This window comes from Pithys albifrons, chromosome 3 (genome assembly GCF_047495875.1).
Source record: "Pithys albifrons albifrons isolate INPA30051 chromosome 3, PitAlb_v1, whole genome shotgun sequence".
In the NCBI taxonomy this organism is placed as follows: Eukaryota; Metazoa; Chordata; class Aves; order Passeriformes; family Thamnophilidae; genus Pithys; species Pithys albifrons.
In genome coordinates this window covers 37,611,260-37,638,876 of record NC_092460.1, presented here as the reverse complement: position 1 = coordinate 37,638,876, position 27,617 = coordinate 37,611,260, and the positions used below count along the sequence as shown (strand labels likewise).

At 39.4% G+C, this 27,617-nt stretch overlaps 1 protein-coding gene across 4 annotated transcripts in view; it reads left to right on the top strand.

Annotated features, from left to right (window-relative positions):
- Positions 1–27,617, top strand: part of CALD1 (caldesmon 1) — a 211,703-nt gene that overhangs the window by 29,090 nt on the left and 154,996 nt on the right. For 2 of the 4 annotated variants that reach the window (XM_071551401.1, XM_071551402.1), the window contains one exon: positions 14,013–14,097. The exons of the other annotated variants lie outside the window; for them this stretch is intronic. The gene's annotated coding sequence lies outside the window, so the exon portion shown is untranslated. The remainder of the gene's footprint in view (positions 1–14,012; positions 14,098–27,617) is intronic. 4 annotated transcript variants of the gene reach the window in all.

Below are 27,617 nucleotides of genomic sequence, written 5' to 3'. Positions count from 1 at the left end.
CCAATAGGATTTAGGACAGGGGCAGAAGGTGGCAGCAGCCATAGCTTTGCCGCCTCAGCTCCACGAGGCAGAGGCATTCGGACACGGAGCTGCCCCTTCTCGGTCTGGCGGGGGCTGCTCCGGTTTGTCCTGGGGCTGCCGGGGTGGGTCCCTGCAAGTTCTGGTTGCTGCCGCCACTCTGGCAGTGCAGGGGATGAGGGGGAGGCACCTTTCCCCCTCCCCGGGCAGCACATGCCCGCAGCGAAGACAATGCCGGCACTTAAGGAGTACGACGAGTCACCGGTGGCAGTGCGAGAGGGGAAAATAGGGGATGGGTGGGTACAATACAGGGCGGGGGCTGGCAACCCAGCAGGAAAATGATAATGGACAGGGAGAGGGGATACAGAAACTTTGTAACTAAAAACCCAGTACCGGTAAAACCGCGGAATTTTAAAACCTCAACTACATGTCTCTTATATGTATGCAGGTTCAGGGTGCTTTTCCAGTGCTGTCCTCGAGGTCACAATCAAAGCTTGTTCTTTCCACGCTTCATAGTCTCATGTGTTTCTCTCAACTAACCGCAGTCCACGTGCATTGAAAAAATAGAGAAATAAATTCTTTCATGAGAGCAAATATTTGCAGAAATGCCTTTTGTTTGAAGTACTACATGAATATTGCAAAGTTAATGTACCTCTGCAGTTTATTTTAAGAGATCTGAATTTATTTGGTGTAGATTTATTTCAATTATCTAATCAGAAGCAGACACATAACTTCTTAAGCTGTCAAAGATATTCAGTAACATATGACAAGTTTCAAAGGAATGCATTAGATCTTGCTATACATATTGCTATACATTTTTGTAGAGAAGAGTTAATGAAATTACCCTTTCTGCCCAGAAATTACTTTTAGGCTACATTAAATATGTGGGGTTGTAAGGCTTTTGAGCATTCTCTTTCTGCTTCAGCCTTGTGACTGATTAAACAGCCGGATGCTTATTTGTATCAAAGAAGTAATAAGCAAAGGGGCATCCTTAGGCCAGTTACCAGCTGAAAACAATTTTAACTGTCAGGTATCCAATTTTCAAAGCATATAGCCTACCAAATGAATTAAGCAGTGAGGGCTATGTATAATATTCTTTACTTGCAAAGAAGAAGCTTCCAGGGGGAAAGAAGTGCAGTTTCCTAGAGAATATTTCTGCAGGCATGGGTTTGCTGGGGGCCAAAACGACTGTACCACCCTTGCAAGTCCTGCTTGATGTGGCATGGGGTCCCAGCCAGATGACACACGAGTTACCTTTTTAGAATATAGCCTTCTTCAGTACCTCCATATTGCGAATACAGCTTGTTTTTGGGTTAACTCCTGTGGAGGCTTTATCTGTGTTCAATCACTGGGAGCAAAGCGAAAAAAATAAGCACTAATTATATGAATATACAGCATTCAAGTATTTTTGCAGGGACAATATATCAAGTTATTAGTCTTTGTAGTTTAGATAAGAACATGTGCTTTCCTAGGCAAGACAAGGCACAGTGTCTGTACTGCATTAATACCTGACACAGTGTAACGCTCTGTGATAAAGTACCTTAATAGAGCAACAAGGGGTGAATTAGAAATGCCTGGGAAGATATATGATGCCATTAGTAAAACATGGAGATTTATGTATGACATTAACATCTCTAAGGCAGCAGAAACAGAACTGTACTAGTAAAGCTGCATAAATGTTTTTTTTTCCTTCCCATCAGATGCAGTAACTGAGAGATCTCAGAAATAGGGTCATTTAATGAGTAGAGTACTGCCTACAACTCGACAGACCTTCCATTCACTTAAAATTTTCATGTGTATCCTTTGGTGACCAGCATTCAAATTTTTGCAATCTATGGCTGATGGCCATTTTGGGGGTGCTTGAACACAAGAGCTGGGTTGCCTTTCCTTGATGCTCAGGTGTCTTACTACCTGCTGGGAATGCTTATGACATCATGGGTAAGAGTTAAGCAGAAAGAATGGCACTAGAGGAGCAGGACTGGCCAACAGTAACCAACAAGCATAGAGCTCTTCTGAAACCTACTTGTTGAGCTCTTTCACACCAGTGCCAGGAAACAGATGAATGTTAACTCTGCTGAATCAGCTTTTTGTGACACTCTTCATCTACGATAGCTGCAGACCAGGAATATGAGATAATAGCTTAATTCTCTCTGGCTGAGTGAGCCCTTTGCCATTTTATATTGACTATTACTGCTGTGAATTACTGTGGTAGTTTTAGCTAGGCTTCAAATGAGCAGGCTCAGAGAATCTACATAAATTGAGAGACAAGTATCACCTGACTTAAGCAACCAAAGAAATATTTCATACCAGATGACACAAAACTGAGATACAGATACAGGAGCAGGAAGTGTTTTCTCAGTTGTCATGATGGCTGCAGTAGAGCAGAACGTGCTGCTGCTGTCCTGCTGTGCTGGGTCTTGCTGCAGCCGCCGCTACTTTGCATTTTATTTGAGTTCAGGGAAGAAGAAACATTTTGTTGTTATTCTTTCTGTTCTTCACTGAGTGTCTTTTGGGATGCTTTATGAATGTAGAGTAATGAAATCTGGTTTTGGTGAAAGGTAGAAAATTGTTGTATCTAACTTGTGTAAGTGTGTTATATTGTAGTTTCTTTTTATCTTTTCTGTATAAATACATCTAATTAGTTTGGGTTTAAAACTGTTCTGCGTTTCCAGGTTTTTTTTCCTTTCTTCCATTTCTCAGTGGGAGGGGAGGGAGACTGATTCTGTATTGGGCAGTTGGCATTTTGCCAGCTCAACCTGAGACAATTACTTGTGCTGTTTTTTCATGCCCAGTCATGCTCTGTTTTGAATGCACATAAAGCTGGGGCAGCAGTGATGCATCCTCCTTCAGCCATGGGGCAGTCCTGTACCTCCTGCCACAGGCAAGATTTCATTGTCCCAGATTCATTATAATACAGAGAGATGAAGCCACAATTATAACCCCTTTCACAGCCCTCGAATTTGAAAGTGTTCTATTGCCTGTTGGGAATTTTTGCTGTAAAAAGTTAATTCATTTCAGCAACAACACATTTTTCCAAAGATGCCTTTAAAACAATATGGGAAGTTATCAGTTGTTGAAAGCCAGTGTAAAAGACAGCAGTCCATCTGTATTGTCTTAAAAGCAGAGAGGAAAGAAAAACTGTCATTGTATGTTGTGTATGGGAAACTCAAGAAGAGCAGAACATCAGGGTGTAATAAACTAAGGCATAATTATCTACTGAAATCAGGTTTTCTTCCTCCTTGAATGGACTGTTAGCACTTATATAGAAATAGTTCTGCTGGTTTTGTGCTAAGGCAGCTTGATACAAGGTATTGCTCTTTTAGGTAAAGTCTTTTGATGCTATGGTAGTTGTGCGATGTAATGAAGAAGAATTTTTTTCAACAGTTAGTAAATGCCCCTAGAAATCTGGGGATCAGAAATTAAATCTGACCATATCCTTTCAAGGAGATGGTTAGTTTGCTGAAGGAAAAAAAAAAGCTGCTTATAAGTAAGAGCAATCTGGCAGTCAAATATGGAGTCCTTTTACATTTGATGAAATATCATTTATTATATTATATTATATTGCATTGTATTACATGTAAAACACTTTTCATCCAGAAGATCTCCAAGATCATTTCAAAAGTGCCAAAGCTCATTGGAAGTATCATTCAGACTGCAGAGACTGAGGCACAGTGAGCCTGAAGGTTTTGTCTTAATTTACACTTGAAATGGGACAGGGAAAATTAGAAACCTGATTCAGGACTAGTAGGCTAATTAGCTGACAGTCTTTTAGGGTGTCTTTCTGTCAGCTGGGAAATAACTCTAATATATGCAACTTCTGCATACAGAAGGAGTACAGAGAAGTTGACGATGCTGACTTTGCACTTTTGGATGATTTTTTTTTCATTTTTTTATGAGGAAAGTGGACCAGAAACAGCTCCATAATGTAAACTCTTTATTGTTTAGGGACTTGTAAGTTCCATTTTATTGTCCATGGCATAATTTTTTTTAATCTTGTGTTTTAAAATGAAAAACCCCCTAACTTTTATGATGTGTAAGCATATATATTACACTGATTTTCATACCTTCCATTGGAAAGAAGTCCTCCAAGGATCTGTAGTCAGGTTAGTAGAGTGAGGCTCCACAGAACAGGGAAGTCCTTTAGCTCTGTTCCATAAAATGGAAGGTTCTGGCTACTTTACAGAAACAAAGATGAAAGGGTGTAATTTGGCAGCACTTGTTTCCAGTAGTTACATGATGAAGGGCCTGATGGAAAGTCTTCAGTGAGTATTGGAGCAGATTGTGATACAGTTTGCCTATGAAATGCTACAGAATTTAGATTTTAAGAATAGATTTTATTGGAGAACAGACTCTTTATAAATATAAAAAGACTTAAAAATACAATTGGAATGAGTGGTTGGGATTGCTTTAAAATCAAGAAATGAGACTATTCTAGTGATTTCTAAGAAAGTGAAAGCATGTAAGAAACAGAATGCTGAGTTTTTGGCCCTGTCAAAACTGATGATGAAACTTCTCTTCTATGCAGTTGTAGTCTGTCCTTGCATTTGACAGATTCACTCATTTTTTGGCTGTTAACTGTTCTTAGCAATAATCTCTGGCCATAATACACCAGCTTTCTGTATGTCCAGTACCCTAGGCAGTTACTAGATATCTGTGAATCCTGTATGAACTTTTAGTGCATAAATGTGGAACGTTTTCATTCCACATCCCAGTGTGCCTGATGTTTCAGTATGATTCAAACTGAATGCTGTGTAAGTCAGTGCAGTAGAAAGTAATTGTACTAGAGAAACATTTCAGGCCTACTTATTTTGACTTTTCATTGTTGGCAGATTGGAGAAGTTGTAGTGGTTTCATCAAAACTCATTTTCTGGAGTAAAATGGACCAGTTAACGAAAGATCTTGACCTCATCAGAATGAGTGTGCAAGCATAATATGAAGTTTTCAAGTAGTCTTGTTATATTCATGTTTTATACTGTCACACAGTCTTGGGATGTAAAACAATAGTCTGGCTCTTGCAATGGATCAAAGTTCTGTTTGCTCCTTCATATTTCTCCTTAATTTGGCAAGTGGACACTCTTTCTGTTAAAGAGAAGAGGCCAAAACAAAGGGCAAGGTTTCTTCCAAGTTAATTTTGAAATGCCTTGATTCTTGAATGTCTGATTAGGATATTTTATTGCTGGCTGTCATTACCTGGAAATCAAATGTTGTTAGAGCAGCTTAACACAGGTAGCCAAAATCATTAAAAGCTTTTGAAAAATTTAATAAATTTTGTTCAGCTTCAGAAAACAGAAAGGCACTAATTGTAAACTTAGCAGAGGATTTATATCTTCTGTCTTACATATCAGTTTTTAACCAAAATTAAGTATTTCCTTTGAAGAACTAAAGAGAGGGTCTACCATATTCTCCTTTCTGTTGTCACACACATCCATGTTTTTCTGTATTGAAAACTTGTTTGTCTTGGGTTGCTTCTTTTTTATGTGTATGTAGTAAACCAAATAATGATGATCTGTGTGCTATGCTTACCTGATATTCACATAAGATGGGAATTAAATTCTGTGGAAAGCTGAGCTGCAGAATCCAAGCTGGGCTGGTGCTTTCCCCATCACCCAGGTGTGAGGAGAAGTTCCACTGGGTGGAAACGCCTTCTTTGGGCTAAATCTTACCAGCATTGCCAGGAGCCTAATGAAAGAAGTTTCTGTGAGCTCAGATCTGGCTGATGCTTGTGACATCGATCATGGGGAGACCCATGAGTAACATCATTGTATTCAAAGATTTTCAACAGTTTATTTGTTTCTTTTCTTTTATACTGGTTCTCAAATGTCAGCCTGGCTTGTCACAGATTTTGCAACGTACTCCTGTCTTGCATGTTAAAACAAAGGTGGTTAATTGAATATGTTGTTCCACAAACATTTTTTGACTTAGTATTTCTGCAGAGTTTTGCTTGCTTTATTGGCCTTTGGCATAAAAACATGAAACTCAGTAGCTGTAGTGAGAATTATTTATTGGAGAACTGACAAAGCAACAATTTATTTGAGATACTGTATCAAGCTCTATTTTGGCGACAATGTTGTTACAGTGAATATCCTGGAATTTAGAAAACTTCCTATATGCTAATGCCACTTGACATGGCTTTGGACTCCCATCAACTTCCCAGACTCAGACTATCTACCTGCAGAAAATAAATGATTATTTAGAATAACTTTTAATCCTTTGTAGCTGCAAGGTATTAAAGTAGCTTTCTTATTACTTAGCTTTAAAGATATCTTTAAAAGATACCTTCCTTCTACAGTGTAAAATGGCATTACGATCAAGCTATCAAGCACTGCTGTTTCGGTGTTAATCTCAAAGATCTTTAAAAAGTAGTTTGGCATTCTATTCCCTTTGACACTGACAAACTGAAGCACAAAAAAGAAAATGCTGAGACAGCATGAAATTGGAGGTGATGCCAGCCAATCGCTTTGTCCACTGTGTCACATTGTGCTTTGAAGAGCTCTATCTCACAGTCCAGCTAGCATCAAACATCTTACTAAAACTATTGAAAATATTATTCATCAGGGAGATGTATGGGATATGAAAACAGGAAAAATACTTTTAGAAATGATCGATGGCATCATAGAGCCACAGCAAATGACAAATTTTTTGAAAAATCCAGCCAAGGGTAGAATTAGATTAACTTCTTAAAAGAGATTTGAGTAATAGCATAACTTATGCTCTGTCAGTAAATCTGCTCAAAGGGCCCAATGTCCATATCTTGTGTGGTACTATCATTAAATCTCTTTTTTTTGCTATTGCCTGGAATTTCAGTATGAACCATTAGCAATGCCGTACTAAACCTATGGAATCTTCAACATGTCTTAAAATCTGTGAAATAAACTAGATTCCTAACAAATGAAAAAGACGCAGTGTTTTCTGTTCCTACTGCATTTTTTCAATTGACTCATTACAATTCTTTCGCCCAAACATGTTTCAACTAATATATCTCAAAATAAACTCACTTCAGTAGATGTGTTTTACAGTAAATGTTGTTTCTCCTTTCTTCCCTCTCCTGGTTCCTGGACACAATTTGCTGGTTCCTTTAAATACAAAATATATGTCATATGCTACCTTTTTTTTCATGAAGAGTGTTTAAATTGCTACTGGTTGCTGTAGGAACCTGTCTTTAGATTTTTCATCGAACTGTGGGATACTGTGACAGAATCTCTCTCTATTCTGAGGTCTCCCAATTATTCATTAATAAGCTATGTGAACTATACCAGTCTGAAACAGAGTGAAATTTCCATCTTAGAGAATCTCTTGGTTTAGTAAAGGAGGGTATGACTCTTGCGGTAGCAACTGGCAGAAAAGAAAGTAACTTTAAACTCTGACAATGTATCTTTAGTTACATGAGTGGTCATTGTGGACTTCTGTGAAAGGTTTAGCTACCACAGAATCATGCTTCTCTCAGAAGTAGGAGTGAACATTGAAAGGTGTGCTTTAAAAGCAGCCAAACAAAATAGACCTGCCTGCTTCTCATCTTTAGTCTGCCAAAGGCATGTGCATATGTTTCTCTGGATGTGCTACAGAAGCTCTTCTGTTGGAGTTGATATTTAGCATGGAAACAGTGCTGACTAGAGGTTGAAAAGCAGGATGGGGGATAACTAGCAGGATGCCAGCATGCTCAGGGAGTTTCAAAGTCCTGATAACTAGGGGCAGACACTGCCCTTACACACCTTCCTTACACTGTGCAAGAATGTGACAAAGAAAGAATCATTGGCATGGGAATGTGCTGTGCATGTTTATGGTTTTGCTTGGCTGCTGGGATTCATCAGGACCTATGCTTAGGAAAACTAATTCACTGCTAGCTCCATTGCTGCAGGTTGTGGGAATGAACTGAGGCCAGAGGGCACTCAGCTAGATGAAATATCCGTTGATGCTCTGTCTTCAGTGCACACACAGTCATATCTACCTGTCTAGCTGTCTTCCTTGCTCTGGAACAACAAAGTTTGTCCATCAGTTTGCTGCAATATCTTGGATTTTAAATATGTGCCTTTGATGGCTTTGTGACAGTGTTGTGCCTTCCAACTGGATCCTCACAAGTCTATGGGACCAGATGGGATCCATCCCAGGGTGATGAGGGAGCTGGCAGAAGAGCTTGCCGAGCTGCTCTCCATCACCTTCCAACAGTCCTGGCTCTCTGGGGAGGTCCCAGATGATTGGAGGTTGGCGAATGTCACCCCAATCCACAAAAAGGGCTGCAAGCAGGACCCTGGCAACTACAGGCCTGTCAGCCTGACCTCTGTGCCTGGCAGGGTTATGGAGCAGTTCATCCTGAGTGCAATCACACAGCACCTTCAGGGTGGATAAGGGATTAGACCCAGCCAACATGGGTTTAGGAGGGGCAGGTCCTGTCTGACCAACCTGATCTCTTTTTACAATCAGGTGACCCACCTGGTGGATGAGGGGAAGGCTGTGGATGTGGTCTATCTGGACTTCAGCAAGGCTTTTGACACTATTTCCCATAAAATACTCCTGGAAAAGCTGGTAGCCCAAGGCTTGGACAAGTGTACTCTCTGCTGGGTTAGGAGCTGGCTGGAGGGTCGGACCCAGAGAGTGCTGGTGAACGGAGCTGCATCCAGCTGGCAGCCGGTCACTAGTGGTGTTCCCCAGGGGTCTGTGTTGGGTCCAGTCCTGTTTAACATCTTTATTGATGACTTAGATGAGGGGATTGAGACCATCATCAGCAAATTTCTTGATGAGACCAAGTTGGGAGGGAGTGTCAATCTGCTGGAAGGCAGGAGAGCTCTGCAGAGGGATCTGGATAGACTTGAGAGATGGGCTGATTCCAATGGGATGAAGTTCAATAAGGCCAAGTGCCAGGTCCTGCACTTTGGCCACAACAACCCCCTGCAGCGCTACAGGCTGGGCACAGAGTGGCTGGAGAGCAGCCAGGCAGAAAGGGACCTTGGAGTACTAATTGACAGGAAGCTCAACATGAGCCAACAGTGTGCCCAGGTGGCCAAGAAGGCCAATGGGATCCTGTCTTGTATCAAAAATAGCGTGGCCAGCAGGACCAGGGAAGTGATCCTTCCCCTGTACTCTGCATTGGTGAGGCCACACCTTGAGTGTTGTGTTCAGTTCTGGGCCCCTCAGTTCAGGAAAGATATTGAGGTGCTGGAGCGGGTCCAGAGAAGAGCTACAAGGCTGGTGAAGGGACTGGAGCACAAGTCCTATGGGGAGAGGCTGAGGGAGCTGGGGTTGTTTAGTCTGGAGAAGAGGAGGCTCAGAGGTGACCTCATCACTGTCTAGAACTACCTGAAGGGAAGTTCTGGCCAGGTGGGTGTTGGTCTCTTCTCCCAGGCACTCAGCAATAGGACAAGGGGGCACGGACTCAAGCTCCGCCAGGGGAAATTTAAGTTGGAGATCAGAAAAAAATTCTTTCCAGAGAGAGTAATCAGGCATTGGAATGGGCTGCCCAGAGAGGTGGTGGATTCACCATCCCTAGAGATTTTTAAACTGAGATTGGACGTGGCACTGAGTGCTATGATCTGGTAAAGGAACTGGAGTTAGACCAAGGGTTGGACTTGATGATCTTGGAGGTCTTTTCCAACCCAATCGATTCCATGATTCTGATTCCTGTTGCTGACACAACCTTCAGTCCCATCCAACTCATACTCTTCTCACAAAGCTATGCTGCATGTGGAGTGTCAACAAAACATTTGTTACAATTAAGTGATTATCAATGCATTCCCCACTTGTAGAACTGTAATTGTCCTCCTGATGTCTACCAGAGGGCCTTTACTTCAAAAACCTTTCTTTTTTTTGAACAAAGGGTAAATTTCGGCTGTGTTGCAAAGTCTTTGACTGGGTAAAATGTTGTTTGGCTTGCATTTTATTCCCTACGTCAACACACATTTAAACTCCAGAGAATTAAGTTAGGAAAATGAGTCGTGAAGTAAAAAATATGTTTTTAATAATATAGGCTACAAATTATCAGTTTAAATGTTCAGGGAACACTCATTAGCTCTGTTAGTGTGTAGCAAAGTTGGAGTAACCTCATGGAAAGGAGCTGAGTGTAGGTGAAGTGTTCAGCATAATGTGACTGGGTACTAGAGATCCTTCAAAGCAGATCATGCTTTAAATTCCACTCTTCCTTTGTAAGCCTGATGACAAACTTGTCAAGAATAGTTTAGCAGATTTAAACAAGAAAACCAAACAAAACCTTCCTGTCACAAATGTCAGTCTCCTCAGAGTTTTCTTTGAGTTCTAAATTCACTGCTGATATTGGCTTGGAAACAGCCTGGCTGCTCAAAAAACTGTACAGATTCTCTATCTTTCAGTCTCCTATAAAGAAAAACATGGAACAAAAGTGTCAGGGGAAAAGATTAAGTAAAATAGGACATGGCCTTCTTTAGAGTAAATATATGAAGGAATTAGAGGTTCTTCAAAAAGCCATTCTTTTCTAAAATTCTAATGTTTATATTGATGATTGAATAGAAGCAGTATCAATAATCAATAGAGGCAGTAGGACAGATGGGTGAATGGTGGGAGTATTAACCAAAAATGTCTAATCTGAGATTTTGAAACAGGATTCTGTCTGCACATGCAACATTCACACAGACCTTGTGTTTTTGCATATACTGACAAGGAAACAACAGACAACTTGCCTTATTTTTTTTCCTGTTATATAATGGAATATCACACATTGAGTTGTCATCAAATTGTTGTTAACACAAATTGCCAGAAATTCAGCTTCATGTTGGAGTTATGAAAGGGACTTTGAGCAAGGCTTATGGCTAGCTCTGCTTTTTCTCATCAGTAGTGAAAAATACTGTGAATAAACTGTGCTGCTCTAGTTCAAGTAACAGACAAAACTGCTTTACGTCTCTGCTATTAGAGGAGAAATTAAAAAATTTACTTTAATAGATAAAAGTGTAAAAGAAGTTACCTTGCTATAACAGGCAAAATTATTGCTTTGCCATTTTAATATGTCCTGACATCTTCAGGGAGATTTTCAAAAGCACATGAGAAGTCTGTAAGCTGCGACCTATTACAACTTTCTGTCAAATTGTAGTCTTCAGCCTGGTCAGCTGTAATGATTGGGAATTTACATTTGAGGGTGGCTACCTCATTGAGCAACTGACGTACGGTTTTCTGTATGTGTGGTTTGGCACTCTGGGTTGCTTGTTATTAGGGCATCAAGGAGGTACTGCTGTGACAGGTGGTGGTTTGCATGTTGTCTCTTCAAGTGATCATAAACAGAAGATGATATTTCTGTGTGTGCTGAAAGATAATTTTTGCCATTTGTCTCCTTTAAAATGTCTGCAGCCCAGATCCACTTGGATTGTGTTGTCTTTTGATCCTAGGAGCTGAATAAAACCAGGCCAAGTAATCACTGGGAACTTCTGCAAGCAGAATTTCTGGGAAGCTGGGTAACCCAGCACATCTAGTCCTTTCCTCTGCATCAGCACCATACCTGAAATGGTTTCAATGAGGTTTTTGGCTGCTATTTATGCCCCTGCCCTGAGTCAGGGGTCCAAAGATGTTCAGAAATCCAGGTTTGATCTCTGTAGGTACTTAAATTTTTGTGCCATAGTGGGAAGAGTTGTCCACATCATTTTGGTCCCCCAAAGGCTATGGCCCTTCATGGGTGTTGCAATGAAGTAAGGCATTTTGTTTCCTTGTCTAGGTTATAGAAAAGAGAATCATGCTCTTTCCAGGAGAATGGAAATAGGTAGTCCTCATTATTTTTGTTTGTTAATGCAGGCTCTACCATCTAAGTGTTTCAACATTTGATGCCATGGAACAGATCCACCAGGGTTGCCCTGATGTTGGAGACTACACTGCCTCAACCCAATTTCTAATCTGTGTGTAGTATCCTGGCACTATTACTTACTGATGTAGGATGGCACCTGTTGCCTTCAACTTAGTTAAATGGGATATGTGTGAAGCCATGCAACTTATATTCCTGAGTTCAGGCCTGATCCTGTGTTCATATCACCTGGGTTGATCTGATATCAAATAATCAGCAGTGTAACAGTGAATGACATCTCATGTTCAATCACTCATGTCAATGAAATGGCCTAAACCGTTATGAAGCTGTGCTCTAAAATGATCTGGATAACTTATAGGCACTCCATCTTTTAAGGACTAGCTCAGAAAACTTACAGATTTTTATTTGTTGTTTGTAGTGTGCCACGAATTTTTATTTTGAGAAAAGGGAGAGAGATAAACAACATGGACTTGGTTGTTTTGCTTGAAGTCCAAAGACTATCATGCTATACCAGGTTTACACAAAGCTGGTTTCAGTACACAAAGGTAAACGTCAGATCCCAGCTCACTTATTATAGTAACCAAGTTAAATTGAAAGGAAAGAATGTTTCAGAAATTTATTAGACTAATACCTTGTGTTCTAAGTTGTCATGCCTTTATTTTCTAGTAATGACAATTTCCCCCTTCCTACAGAGAACAGAATTTCACGTTGTAAAAGAGTAATGGAAAAACATGATTTAGTTTGCTTAGAATAATGTTAAATGGTCTGCTTCTCTGTTTAGAAGTAGCTATTTCTAGTTATTATAAAGTTATGAAAGACAGTGCTGACTACTTGAAGAGGAAGTTCATGTTTCTACAGGTGTTTTTGTTTGGTACCCAAATCTCAATTTCCCCTACCTGGCTGATCAGTATGTAAGTAAATATAATGATGAGATGATCTATAGGAAAGATTAAAAAAGAAGTAATAAGGTAAATTCATTTGTGTTGCACTTTGGCCTCCTTTAGGAAAGAAGTGTAACAAGCACAACTTTTCTTTAAGTATGTCTCCCAGAGACTGCCTGAGTATGAGCCAAATAGATTAGCTGTATTTGAGGTTATTAGTTGTTGGTGTCTCTTGACTTTGATATTTTGCAGGCTATGTGGTATAAAAAAGTATAAAAGTATATCAACAAGCTAATAAAATACTCCCCAACTCAAATCCTGTCTAGTTAGTATTCACTTCGTCTTCCATTTCATAGATCATAGAATCACAAAATGGTTTGGATTGGAAGGGATCTTAGAGATCATCTAGTTTCAGCTCCTCTGACATGTGCAGAGATGCCATTCCCTAGGTCAAGTTGCTCAGGACCCCATCCAACCTGGCCTTGAACACTTCCACAACTTACATAGGCAACCTGTTTCAGTTTCCAGGGCTCCACTACTCTCTGAGTAAAGAATGTCTTCTTAACAGACAACTTGAACATGTTGTGTTTCAGTATAAAACCCTTGCCTCTTGTCCTGTCACTATCTGCCTGTAATTGGACAGGCACAATTTACTCTTAGCAAAGCCATGCAGGCTGCCTTGGGTCACCTCTTTATCTTTTATGTGCCTTAGCATATCTTGTGGGAGGATAAGTGCTGTGATCCTCCCAGGCACAGGGAAGTGAGATTCACTGTTCTGTAGTTCCACAGATCTTCCTTTCTCACCTTTTTATAAATAGGATCAGTTTCCCTTTTTCCAGTCACCAGTGATTGATTTTGCTTGACCACTCTGACTTTTCAAATATGATGGAGAGTGACTTAGAAGCAATGTCAGCCAGTTTTCTCAGGACTCTGGAATGATTGTCATCAGGTCCGTAGACAAGTTTCATTACTGTTTACCTTTTAGGAGATAATTCAGTTTTTGATAGCTTTGAGGGCACAAAGTTTATGCATCAAAAATGTCATTGTAAATAGGAAATAGTGTGAAATATATTTGTAGATTTTGTTTCAGTGAGGAATTTCCCTGCAAGTGAAAGCCACTCTTTTCCCATATGAGACTTCAGATGCATGGAGAAATCTGCCCTTTCTTGCTCAGGAGTTGTCTCAGAAAAGTCACTGGAAAAAATAAAAGGATCGCAAGTCAGTTAAGTCAGTGGTGCCATAGTATCTCAAAACTGCAGCAGGGATCATGATCTTGCCTGCTTTCTAGATCATCCTAACTGTAAAGTTTTTCTGCCTTTGGTGCCCTCTTCATTACCACCCAGTAAACACTTCTATCTTTCCAGTGCCTGTGATAACCATTTGGTTACTCAAAGAATCCACTGGGAGCTGAAGAGGCAGCATCTTCCAAGCTCAGGAGCATTTCATCTGGTGAGATATGCTATTAATGCTTATATTCTAATTTTGTTTTCTGAAGCTATTCTCTGTTCACTTGAGACAATTAGAATAATGAGCTGCACTTTCATGTTAGCTTAGTTTCCTAAAGAAACTAAGAGGTCATTCTGGGTTAGTGATCAGCCTGATTTGGAAGATACGTTATAGTAGTCCTTGATTAAACTGACTGTCAGAAATTACTTGTGTATTTGGGAATTTTTCACCTTGATCTTTCTTTTTATTAGTGTTTTGTGTGCTAAGGATTATAAGTAAGTATGTACATGGTAGTCTAGCTCTGAAACACTGGAGAAATTCTTTCATGTTGTGGCTCCTCTGGTCCCTGCACATTACTTGAATGAAAAGGGAGCATTTTTGTCAGGAAGAAGGCCTAACTCTCATGTGTCTTTTTCATTAAACCCTATATCTTTGCACACACATCAGTTGTAGACTCAGGGTACAGACTGAGGTAATCAGGTCAGCTGAACAGCCAGTCTAGTCTTTCTCCTTGTGAAAGGTTATAAATATGGAGACTATTATACGTTATTAGGATAATAATGTTGATGAATACATTTGCAAAGTCAATGACTGTATTTCCTAGGTGTTCTGGTTTTAGTTTGATAGGGACATGAAAAACAATTCTGCTTGCCAGGTGGGAGGAAATTTGTCTTTCAAAAGATTGTTGCTTTAGCACTTGATAGGAGTTTTGCTAAGCAGTGATGATAATAAAAGTTCCCAGGCTGCACTTGTTTTATAATTGCTGTTTAGCACAAATTGCTCCAAGTGGAAGAATGAGGAAACTCCATCACTCTGACTACACAGGTTGAGGTTATGATGTCATGCATAGCAAATTCACTGATCCAAAAGGGTGGAATGTTTACATAAAGTGGTAATACAATAGTGTTATTGTGGTGAAGACTAAGGAAAATAATTAAAAAGGATTTAAAATTGAAGTGAAGAATCTAACCTTGATGAGGAGGTGAGGAAAGGACTTGCATTGAATGGTTACCCTGCTTGTTGAACACCTCTCTAAAATGACTGGCCACTGTCAAAGGCTGCATCCTGGATGAGGGATATCACATATCTGATCTTGGCTTTTCCTGTAAGGGTGATGTTTTGTAAACGTCCTAAGACGTCATGGTCATACACATGGCAGAGCTGATAGCTATAGTGTCTGTATTTGTTTTTAGTGAGTGAATGGCAGATAAAGGCGCGCCTCTGAATCATGTTGCTTATCTTGTGCTGTTTTTCTAGTTCAGCTTTTATGATGGCTGGTGTTCATCAGGCAAATTTAAATGTCCCAAGCACAGCATAGTCCTGAGCACATACTGAGTTCATGTGGTCAGCCTTAGCTTACCTGCTCTTCTGGCCTCTGCGTGTCCCAGATTGTGTCAGAAGATGAGGGAAAGAAGAGGCAGGGTGAGCTGGGCTGAAGCCAGGAAAATAGAAATATCAAAGTTATTTTATTGAACAGTATTGGCTCCCAAACAATTTTTTTTTATTTCCACATAGAAATGTAAAGGCTCTAGTTTCTGTCCTTGGGAAATCATTAAGCAGTGAAAAACCATGCAATATTCAATTACTGAGCTGTCCTGACAAAGACATGTCAAAGTAATTTTTTTTTTTTGAGACTGTTAACTATGCTGACAGAGGGTTGGTTAATTCTTTAAGAATAATGTTTTGGGCAAATTCCTAGCCTCCAAATGCCTGCAGGCAGACTTGTCCATTTTTGTGGTGTATTTGAGGTCTAGTGTTCCTCCTTTGGGCCATATATATTTTAAGAGGGAATTTTAATGAAAGGAAACATTGCTGCAGAGCAACAGCCTTCTCTGAAATACTTTCCAAAGAAATGCTAATGCCAAAGTTCTTGTTTATTCAGGGTGAAAGATGTGGATCCTCTAATATTTACTCAGTTATAAATAGCAATGAGCAAGGCTCTAAGGATGGATTCCCAGTAGATTGTATCAGCGTAGTTATTCCCCAAATGAAGGGAAGGCAATGGTTGTTTTTTAATTATTGCATCCTCTTTGGTATAGAGAACAACATTATTGTTAAACAGATACCAAATAATTATAATAACTATATGAGATTTTCATTCCTCTGCTAAGGTGCTTCTTATTTCTCTCCGGTCCAAACAAGAACAAAAATTTGTCTTATTTCTAGTAAGAGATAGTAGTTTAATGCCAGAGAAATGTTCGTTCTAAGTGTTTTGGTTCTCCAGCCATAGCATCAATGACATGCAGATGGTAGGAGAAAAGTGCAGCTCTGTGGGGGAAAGCCGTTAACTGGGAGGCGAGAGGTGTTGCTCTTGAATGATCAGTTGATCTTGAGCAGGTGACTGCATTTCATTTATCCATGCTTCTCTTCCCCCTTCAGTAAACAGAAGGGAAGATTATAACTTTTCTTTGAAAGATTCTGTTTGAAAATGTTTTGTTACTTTCAACTGAAAACAAATTATGCTAATATAATTGCTAAGAAATAGGTGAAAGTTATCTAAATTGCAGTAACAGGTTAGTTTGCCTCCCACAGTTAAATTCAGTCTCTCACAATCCAGCTATTATAAAGCTCAGCATGCAATTTATGCATCACCAAGGAGTTAACATGAAATGCAAAAGATAAAAAAGCCTTGCTAAAGATCCGGAAGGCCAGGACTTTCATAAAGGTTGTGACACTTTGAAACAGAATTACAGCATTTGAGGTGTTTATAGACTCATGAGTCTGCTGAACCACTGGTGCATGTCACGCATTCCCAGGAAAATTATGCCTAGATGTAAAATTCTAAAAAATAAGAAAATGCACAGCATTGATTCTTGGAAAAGGAGTGCAGTTTCTCCTGTGCTTTCTAATTTTTCATGTCAAGAGTAAATGAACTGACTGGAAAAATGTGTTTGGTAGTAAATACATGATCTGAGGCCTCAAATAACAAGTATTTTTTCAAGCACAGATATGGCTTTGTGTAGATATATGTTTTTCCATTAGTATTTATCAGAGAAGAAAAAGCAAAACTGACTTCTAATAGTTATTAGGCCTCATTCCAAATGGTTCAGCCTAGCACTTTTTATTTCTGCTGAAGTAAGACAGGTATTTAACGCTGTAAAAAGTTGTAACTAAACTCTGTAGGATACTTGAAAGTCTAGGGAACCCATGAAATATCTCATTGAAATTTATTGTGTGCTGTCCACACCCTGACAAAGAAAGGGTCATGAGCATCAAATGAGAGAATTGCTGCTTTTTTTAGTGGTTGTCGTTGGTACTATCATATATGCTTTAGCATTCCAACCAAGGACATGTGGCTGCAAAGGAATTTGATGTACAATCAGTTTTAGGGAACAGCCTGTGCCTTGTTAATATAATCCATAGAAGGCCTTCAGACTTCCTGACACTAGTTCCTTCTGTTTCCAAGTCTGTATATGATCTCATAGGAAGTGATCTGGGAGAGGCCAACTAACCCTTTTGCATAACTGAGGTAGCATTGCTCTTTTAAGGCCTAAAGTGAGTAGTTTTCCTGATATAAACTCAATAATCCACTTTGCCTCTGCCACCAAATCCCTGTTATCAGAGTTCTCAATGATTTTGGTGCCCTTAGATAAAAGAATAAGTGAGAAGGCTGAAGTGCAACTTGAAGACTGACCTTAATAATGTAATTCCTTTTGCTTTGTCACCCTCTTTTGTCCTAACTGTTTCAAATATCCTAAACCACTTGCTGCCAGGCAAGATTTGGAAGACAGAAGTGCAAACATACAACAGAGCTGGGCAAGATTTATTTTGCAGTGGGCTCAGAGGCAAGTAAGCAAACTGTACCTTGGCAAGTTTCAGAAGTGGCAGCAGTAGCAAGACAGTGAGGAAAATACCTGCCCTATGAAAATAGACTTGATATTGTAAAATATCTCATATGTACATTAGCAGTAGGATAAGAAAGTGTGTTCTTGTATTGGAGCCCTTGAAAACCTTGCTGTTTACACAAATGCAATGGGCCTCATACGGTGCATGTTCCTTTATATCCTCAGGATACCCAGGATTTCCTTAATATATCTAGCCCAGGAAGGGAAACACTCCAATGAGTAGCTACCTCTGAAAGGCTTGTATGACAGCAAGCATTAATTTTCATTGGCAGGGGAGAGAGAATAATAGGGTCTTGGTTTTGTAACTGTGCAGAAGTACAATTATGGTTTAATTCATGTGAACAGGCAGTAACTGCACCAAGCTGAAATTACAGCGAGTCTAAGCAGAGGGCTCTGTGGCACTCTGCTTACTGCAGAGCAATTAAGTTTGGCACTCTGCTCTGGGCTCCAGTCAAACATTTTCAAACATTTTCTTAACCATATTAGGAAACATGGAAATTGGCCAGCCAGCAATAGGCCTTTGATGTATTTATTGTTTGTGCCCATATTTTATGGAGTAGACAGCCACTGCTTTTCTTAAAAAATACCAGATTTAACAAAATACTACAAACACCTTAAAAATTGTCATTAAAGTTTGATAGAAAAAAAGCATTGCCCAAGAGAAAGGACATTGTTATAACAAAGTTTGTGGTTCCCTTGTGCTTTTCATCCATAGACGTTGATCCCTTTGTACATCCGATCCCAGTCAAAGCCCAGTGGTTATATATTGTGCTGTTATTCAGGTGAAAAAGCAGAGTGAAGTGAACCTGACTGGCTAAGACATGAGTATACCCATTCTCTTTGGTGGCTTATCCAAGGCATGGTAGACCCCAGTAGAGAGGCAGGGAGAAAGACTGGATTTGTGACTTTCCAAGTTTGCTTGAGTTTGAGCCTTTTGTGTCCTGACAGACTGTCAGCAAGGTTCACTTATGTACCTGTCCTGTTTCCTGGACAAAACAGAGGAGGAATATAAAATACTAAATAATGAGTTGTTTAGTTTCCTCCTCGTTACAAATTATTCCAAAGTCAATTGGAACAAGATGTGGCATTTATTTTCATGATTATTTTTCAGGATGGTTAGATGAGAGATGAGAGCCTTTGATAAATGGCCCTTTGAAATATTGTTCGTGAACATGCAGGCTGGGTCCACTTATGTGAGGGAGTTCCTAGTACGTGGTGTAGCTCATACCTGGAGTAGTGCAAAAGCAGTGGGCCTGACATCTGTGTTGCTTCAGAGTTAAGGACAGTTGAAATTTCCTTAATGAGGAATAAAATATTCTATTGAAGAAATTCTAAAGTAGAATATTTTCAGGATTTAGCTGAAAATTGTTATGCTCTTAAGGCATGAAAAGTTGAGAAGCAGTAGTGTTGGTTAAGCATGTTATCAGGTCTATCCTATGCTCTGGTAAGATTTTGCTATTAAAATTACTTTTTTGATCAGTAAATGTTTTCATAATTTTTAACTTACTACTGTTCCCTGTAGCTGTAAACTTGTTTCAGTAAAATGATTCTTTGCCCTTGCTAATGTTCTTCTAGTACTTGCAGACAGTTGTCCAGTCCCCTACTTAGAACTTAGTTGGTGCATCCATAGCTCTTTTTAATCTCTCTGTGTAAGTCAGTCCCTTTGTGCTTGCTTAACACTTTTATGTCTTTCTTGTGATCTTTCTCTGGGTTGTTACTGTAATTCAGGAAATGAGTTCTCCAGAGCTGAGCAAAGTATTCCTGATGTGCTCATCACAGAACTGTGTTAGGGATATTACCTTTCTGCTCTGTGACATTGCTTTTGTATGTCATTTAATATTGCATGGACTCTCTCTGCTACCACATCGTGCATTGTTTGACATGTACTGGTAAAAACCAACATTAAACAAGGCCAAGTTTAAGCCTTTCAATTAAAAATGTTGGTAGCATTTTTCAAAGATGCAAAAGTGTTTGAGTCCATGCCAATGGTTTGTAGCTAAAGACAGCACTCTGCTGCCAGGAGGGCTGGAATCATATCAGTTCTGACCCTTCACCTTTTTGCTGATGGTGTGTAAGACCTTATACAAGTCGTTTGGTTACTTGAGCCTCGCGCCTCTGTGTGTTAGAGGATGTAGTAGCTGCATTTGTTAAGATTTTGAAGGTTGGTTCAAGTTTGTACATGATCTGGAAAATATAAAGAAATGGAAATGGAAAATATTTGAGCAAATGGCTGCAGAAAACCACATTACATGACCTGTAAGCTTATGTTATCCAGGCTTATGGAATTTGAGGAGAGCCGTCATTAAAAATTATGTATAATAATTTGTTATTTGTTTGCTAAAATGAGAGGGAAACTAAATCAAATGCAAAGGATTAACTTTATATTGAATGTAACCTCTGCAAAGTTCACTAGAGACCCATTGAGAATATGGTTTTAACATGTCCAAATTTGTTTTGTTGTTTTATCCAGGTGTTGATTTTTATTTTGAGAGAGCTGCACAAGCAAGGATACATTTGGTTGACAGTCTTGGAAAAGGAAGTGAGCATGTATTTTGATTAAGTGTGTTTATATCAGCACAAAATCAATGCAATATCATGAAAAGTGTAGCAGATCTAGGAGTGGAACATGGAGAGAATATGATATTATTTTTACATGCACTCTGAACTCATATAAATTGACACATCACCAGTGATTCTTGTAAATGTAGGCTGGTAATTCACTTGCTGACAGAGCATTGGATTTACTGAGTTAAAGAAAACTGCATCGTACCCTGCTGCATGAAGCAGATGCTGCTGAAGTCAGACTTTTCCAACTCTCCTCTACCCATCATCTTTGCGATACAAAGCTGGTGAACTTTTCATTGCAGAAACATTCAGCTGACATTAATTTGTGAGGAACTGGGGTTTATTGTTGGTATATATCTGTTGAAGGGCTCTGAATATTATAACATATCTTAAAGCCAGACTGACTCATGGACGGTCTTTTTAACCATTCCAGTACTGCTTATATGACCTGAGAAATTTGTAGTAATGGTCTCTGTGGTTTACAAATCCATCCATGATTTATAGTTTTAGTAAGTTAAGTTTATATTTTTGGAAATGAATGCTCTGAGTTGAAAAAAAGCTTTCTTAGTTGTAGTTGAATTTATCCCAGAACATAATCTGCTTATAGAATTTGGTGTTTGAAAGGTTGCAAAACTACTTGTGTGAAAGTTACTGCCTGGGTGGAGGCTTTTCCCACAATCTGGGACCGGGGATAAGGACTGAAAGGTGTGTGAGAGGTTTAAAAAGTGTAAGGAGCATGTGCTAAGGTGCATGAGCTGTTAGGGTAAGAGAAGGGATATTTTAGGTGGCCGTTTTGCATGCCCACATCAGACTAAAACAAAACAAATTGAAATGCAGCCTCAATACCGAATCCATTAATGGAAATGGGGAGAGAATAATAGGAAGGGAAAACACTTCTTTTTGTTCCCATTTTAGATCCAGTACAGAAAGGAGCTCTGCTGTAAGGCTATAGTTCAATGCAAGAAGCATTTGTATGGAATTTTGGCATTCAGTAGACTTCCCAAGAACAGCTACTGTCCTGAAGATATTCCAGCTAAAATCTTCTGAGTGCAGTTTGGAAATGTTGGCACTATTTCATCTGAACTTAGATCCAACTAACTATGAGAGAAGCATGGGAGGTTCTGATTTGGATCTAAATGCCTGATCTCTGCACTGTTAAACTTGCACATAAAATGTGCAAATGGAAGAATGCCCCAACAAAGCAACCCCCCCAAACGACCACTTAAAAAGAATATGAAAGTAAAAAAGTTCTACAGAATTTATATTTGACTAGTCTAAGGCATATAAGGACAGATAGTTACGAGCAGAGGACAGCATCTCCTCAGTAGTGAGAGGGGAGATTGTGGCAGGGTAACATGGCACAGAAAGCAAGGTGACCTACACAGCACTTGGGGAAAGGATAGCCTGTGTTTTCGATGGCTTTGAACAGCCATAGCAGAAATCCTTCCTGACACAGTATTGTTGTTGTTAGCACCACAACTAAGTCAGTAACTGGTATCTGCATGTGGACCTTTCCCTGGCTTAATCCTAAATGACCAGTGGTTTGAGCTGTGTGAGCAGATACAGGAATTCATCAAGATTCCTTATACCTCTGTTTCCATTTGGAATAGCCTGACATAGCAGAGCCAGGTCAGATTTTGTTGTGTTTTAAGGCCAGATGACTTTGCTAGAAGACACCCGTATGAAATGAATATGGCCATGATTGCTGGAAGGCTGAAGTGGCTGGGCTCACAGAGAATCCAAACTCACAGAGAGTCCAAGCCCAAGCATGAGTCTGGATAAGCTGGCTACAGCTTGGACTCAAACTTTTAAGTCTTCAGTGAAATTCCAAATAGCCTAGCAGGAGATTTTTGGGTTTGATTTGTTTTTCTTGATATTAGCCAGCAATATGAAGCTGAAATCCAATTGTGTTGTATCCAACCTCCCGTTGTATGTGTATAAAATTGTGCGGGTTTAAAGGTAAACCGGCAGGAGAAATGAACCCAACACAAAAGAAATTATAACTCAGAGTCACAATTCAGTAACAATATTGCAATAAATGCAATGGCACAAAGATAAATTGGTTTTAACCCACAAACCCAAGAAGTATGACCCAGCACCCTGGGGCACAAGCACAAAGGGGTTTGTTAATCCCTATGCTGAACCCCACGTAGTTCCTCCAAGTCTAAAGTAAAAGGAAGTGAAAAACCTGTTGGTGCAGCTGACGGTTGCAGTCTGGTTGAAAGTGGTGGTCTCCTCCTGTCGAGGATCTGGTCCTCCTCTGGATTTGATGAGTGGTTTTTTTTCAAGTCCCCCGACCCCCAAGATTATATCCCCTCAGGTCCAGGGGGGACTGCCCAGTACCTCCCTCAGGGCAGGGAGTTACACAATGAATAATCTCACTCTGTGAGTCAAAGGGTATTTGGAATCATTGATGGCCTATTAGCAGACATGACCCATCAGGCTGGGTGTGGAGGTGCTAATGACTTCCTGGAAGGGAGTTATCACAGCTCTTATCTCACAGGTGTCTTTCACACCCAGCTCACATGCTGAGGGGTCAGGTGTGCCCTGGGCAGCTGCTGCAAATGGTCCATTGTTAACAGTTCATGGGAAATGAATAGAGAGTGTAGAATACACAGCTTTGGTCACACCCACACAGTGATAAACTGGTCCCACCTGCTGAACTAGGACAAAAAGTCAGCTATTTTGAAGCACTGATTGATTATGGTCCACTTGTGTTTCTATTAGGACAGAATAATTGTGCTGCTTTTGATTTTTTTTTTCTATATGCCTCCTTCCCTATGCCTGTGCCATGTAGCAGAGTGAGCTTGAGTAAGTATGTTTACTTGTGTTATGGGGAGAAAAGTCTCCCTATTTCTATTTTTCCCCTCCAACTCATATCTGTTCCAGAATTTAAATCACCTTGCCTAGAATTTGATCACGTAGCTTGGATATGATTACGTAGCTTGGATATAAAAGAAGATTTTGATTTATGACTCTTAATAATATATGTAGATGTGCATATGAAGTTAAAAGTAAGTAAATCTCCTGCTCCAGAAGGTAAGCTGAATGCTAAGGGATTCAGGAAAAGAATTCTCCTGTCTTATCCTGCTTGTTATTTCATGACTTGATAGTAAATTGTGGATTTGTTTCATTTTCTTACAAATATCATAGCCAGTGTTGGAGACAGAATGCTGATGCTGGCAGAATAGAAACTACAGCTACAGTGATATCACTGATGTTATGCTTTTGATCCAAACAAAAGTAACAGATCAGTAGCAGATCAGAGCCCTATAATTTTATAAGCAAATAAATATGTGGGAGATTCAAGTGAAAACAGTTGTGGTTAAGGGAGGAGTTTCTACGATGTGAAATAAGTACTTGATTGAAGTATTTTAAGTATCTCTTTATGAATTTCTTCAAATTTTGGGGTTCAAATTGTTTTGCCTTAAGGAAAAGAAATTGAATTAATGGGCTTTAAAACTGTATGTTTGGCAAAAAAAAAAATGTCTGCATCTTGAGTTCATTATACTTGAACATCTATCCCAGTCTGGCTTTAGACTGAGTTTTTGTATGTTGGTTTGATTGTTATCTATGTTAACAGAATGCCCATGGTCAAAGTATCTTGGATTCTGGTTTTGTTACATCTGTCATTGATGTTTGATACCTTTTGGCTATGTGGATATGCCACCATGCCAGTTGAATCCTTAGGAATCTTTGTCTGAACATGCTTCTGTGGAGAAGATAATGACTGTGCTCTTCCATTTCCTTTCTGTGGTATTTTGATGAGCTTCAGCTTAGTGCTGTTCTTGCTGAAGACACACACTTCTCTTAGGCTGAACTGACAGGTAATAATAAAAAATACAGAAGATAAGCTAGAAAAAATGTTGGCAAATAATCCAGTTCATTCTATTGGCCCAAACCAGAAGTTACTATTTAAAATAATTTTTGAGTGGTGTATTGTGTTCTGGAAGTGTCCCATTCAGAGCTTTGCAGTTTGCCTCACTTGACCTGTAACAGTGCTTAACTATCCTTCCCTTCACAGAGTTTTCCCAAGGGTCTTAATTGGTGGGGAAACTGCTAGTGTCAAGGGAGAAAATCAGTCTCCATTGCTCCATCTTAAGTGCATTATGTCTAGTCCTGACCTCAGTGGATGTAAAGAGTTTATCAGTCTCTAATATATGTGTGAGAATTACTGGGTTTTAGGCTCAGCAAGCCTGAGTCTCTGTAGAGACTGTGTTTCCTAGATCTCTGAAAACCTTAGTTGCCCTCTTCCAATACCCCCAGTAGGGGTATTTCTTGAAGTGATGTATACCTACAGATGTGCTCAGAACTCCAGCCAGGAACTGACCAGTACTCAAGAGGAAGGGAGTGCTGTTTGTAACTGCTATGTTTGCAACCATATGAGATTGTTCCTACAGTATATTTTGCTATCAGCCCTGGCTTTTGGGTGTTTCCTCATTTTATTTTTATGATCTATCAATTACTGCCTCACTTAGTAAAATGTTATCTAGTGTTTATGAAAGCAATTACCAAACCACTGTCATAATCTTTGGAGAGATTAAGCCCACAAATTGAGAATGCTCAAAGCTGTAAATTGCCTGGTTTTGCATGTTCTGATACTAGTTACTCATGCCTCTACTTGCAATTCCTAACTTTAATTATTTTTTTAAGCTATTAATAAAATATGTGTCAATGAAGAATTATGACCTTTTTGATCAATGGCTTGGTCTGTCTCATACGTTCAGCCACATTGAGACCAAGTGGCTTCACAGGATAGGTCAGGCTGAAAACCAAAATAGGGAGGTAAGCCCTAGCACAATGAGGGAAATGAAAATGCATGCGTGAAATACTTCAGTGAGGTTTTGCAAATGGTTAGAACAGCAATTAGAGAAACATTTTAGGAGAGCAGGACGGACCTGGAGCCAAGTTTGTTCAACACCTATGAGTGAGCTTCATGTAAATTTTTAGTATCTGGTTTTAGCAATGTTGAGAAAGAGGAGATAATGCTATGACAGAAGAACAAATATATTTTGTTGAAAGTGGAGTGAGTCTTATGAAAGATGTCATGTTATTGGAATGAAAGCCACTTCCTTTCATATAAGATGATCAGCTTAAGGCAAGTTGCTTGCTCCTCTAATCCTCCTTGCTACCCCATGACTGAAAGACTTTGGAGTGTTTGAAGCAAATTTACCATAGCTGTGGGAGAATTGCCCCAGTCTCTTCCAGCCTGGCCTTCATGGAGATTTCCCAGATGCTGAGATGATGGTTAATGAAGAAGACGGGTCTTTTTTCATACACCCCCCAAAGAAGTAAATTGAGAATGTCTGCATTGATAGCAAAGAAGTTGGTTCCTAACATCTATTTGCCGTGATTCGAGTATGCTGAATTTAGAATAGTGGCTTTACAGGAAAAGGTCCATGAGTGTTCTTCAATGCTGCAGAACCATTCATTCCATTCAAGCCAGCTTTTTCTACTTTGTAAGGAAAGCAGTAATGAAAAAGAGTGTCTATCAGTGTAAATATGCACTAGAGAAAACAGCCTCAGAAATACAAGGTTAAGGGAATATAAAATTATACTTGTTAGTGTAATGAAGCTTCATAGTAAGAAGTCAAAATAGATCTGTTACCATGATCAAGCAGAGAAAAGGCTCTAATCCTTTGAATACAAGGGTTTTTTACGTTAATTGTCCAGGTGTGGGTGTGATGGATGGGGTCAGATGTCTGTGGTGCAACTCTGTGGGCTTTGTGTGAGTCAAACTGAATCTGGCCAATATCCTCAGAAGACTTACTGAAGGGATAAGCTTTATTGTGTTGGTGACAACATAGCTACAGCATTCACTTAAGAAACATCAAAACTTATCTCTTAGGTGATAACCGATACAGTGTGGATTTTCTCTGTGCTAGGAAAAGGAAATACCTGCTGTTTCAAACTTTCTCATGCACTGAATGGGGAAGGACATAGGTTTTTATGCTCACCACCCTGTTTTCCATTTGAAGCTGTGCTGAAAGTTTTCTGTCTGAACCTAGAAATATCTTGCACATGGTACTGTGGTGAATATATAGAGCTTAGCTTACAGCATTGTTAATCTGTTTTTGTAATATGTACATTTACAAAATTTTAATTGAATCAAATGGAAACAGGAAATATGCTTTGAAGTATATTTTGAGCTAGGATCTGAATTAGAATAAGCATATTAGAATAAGCAGTTGCACAAAGTTAGATATGTATTTTCCTTTTCACAGTGAAATGGTGTAAACACAGAGCGTTTAGTTAGTAAGGTAATATTTGAGTAGATTTATAAAAAAACCCCAACAACAGCAATAACAAAAATCAAGTGGTTTTCCTCTCCACCCTTTCCATTGGGGCCTTATTAAAGTTTGTCTGATCCACAGAGATCTGATCCAAACCTAGGGCACTGAAAAACACTTTTTTCCACTGGCTGAAAAAAAAAAAAATTGGTTTTGGTCATTTCCCCAAGGTTCAGGCTTTTAGTGATGTCACTTTTCTTTCCTCAGAGCCTTTAAGAGTTTGTCTCTGTTACAAAAGCCATAATGGATATTCAAGAAACATTTCAATAAAATTGTGGCAACTGAAGTCCCTATTTAATCAGTCATTCATGATTCTATAATAAATTGTGCATTAGGGCTCATAGTAATCGATTAGAAGCCTTGTAGTTAGATATTGTAATGCAACTGTGATACAAATTATCATTGCTGATTCCTGTTACTGGCAAGTAAACTGACAGGTTAACTTCCTATTGGCAGGATTTTTTGTGGATTATGTGTTGCCCTTGCTAGCAAAGCAGTCACATAGCTGGTGCAAAGGTGTAGTACAGATGTCAACACCACAAGCTAATAGGACAAAAATGTGATCACAGATGTTCAGATTTGCATGCTTTGGTGGTATGTTTGTGCACAAACCTACTGATTATGAAACCTCAGTCTAGGTGTAATTGGTCAGTTAGTTATGAATTCAAAATGACATTTGTTATCCTTAAAATTACGTGTGAACTAGTGCTCTTTCAAGCAAAAGGCTGTGAGTGAAAGAAATTAACTGCTCACAGTTACCATGTTGCATGAAGGCCACTTCTATTTCTGCCCTTGAACTGTCGTAAACATCCATTGAAGTCTT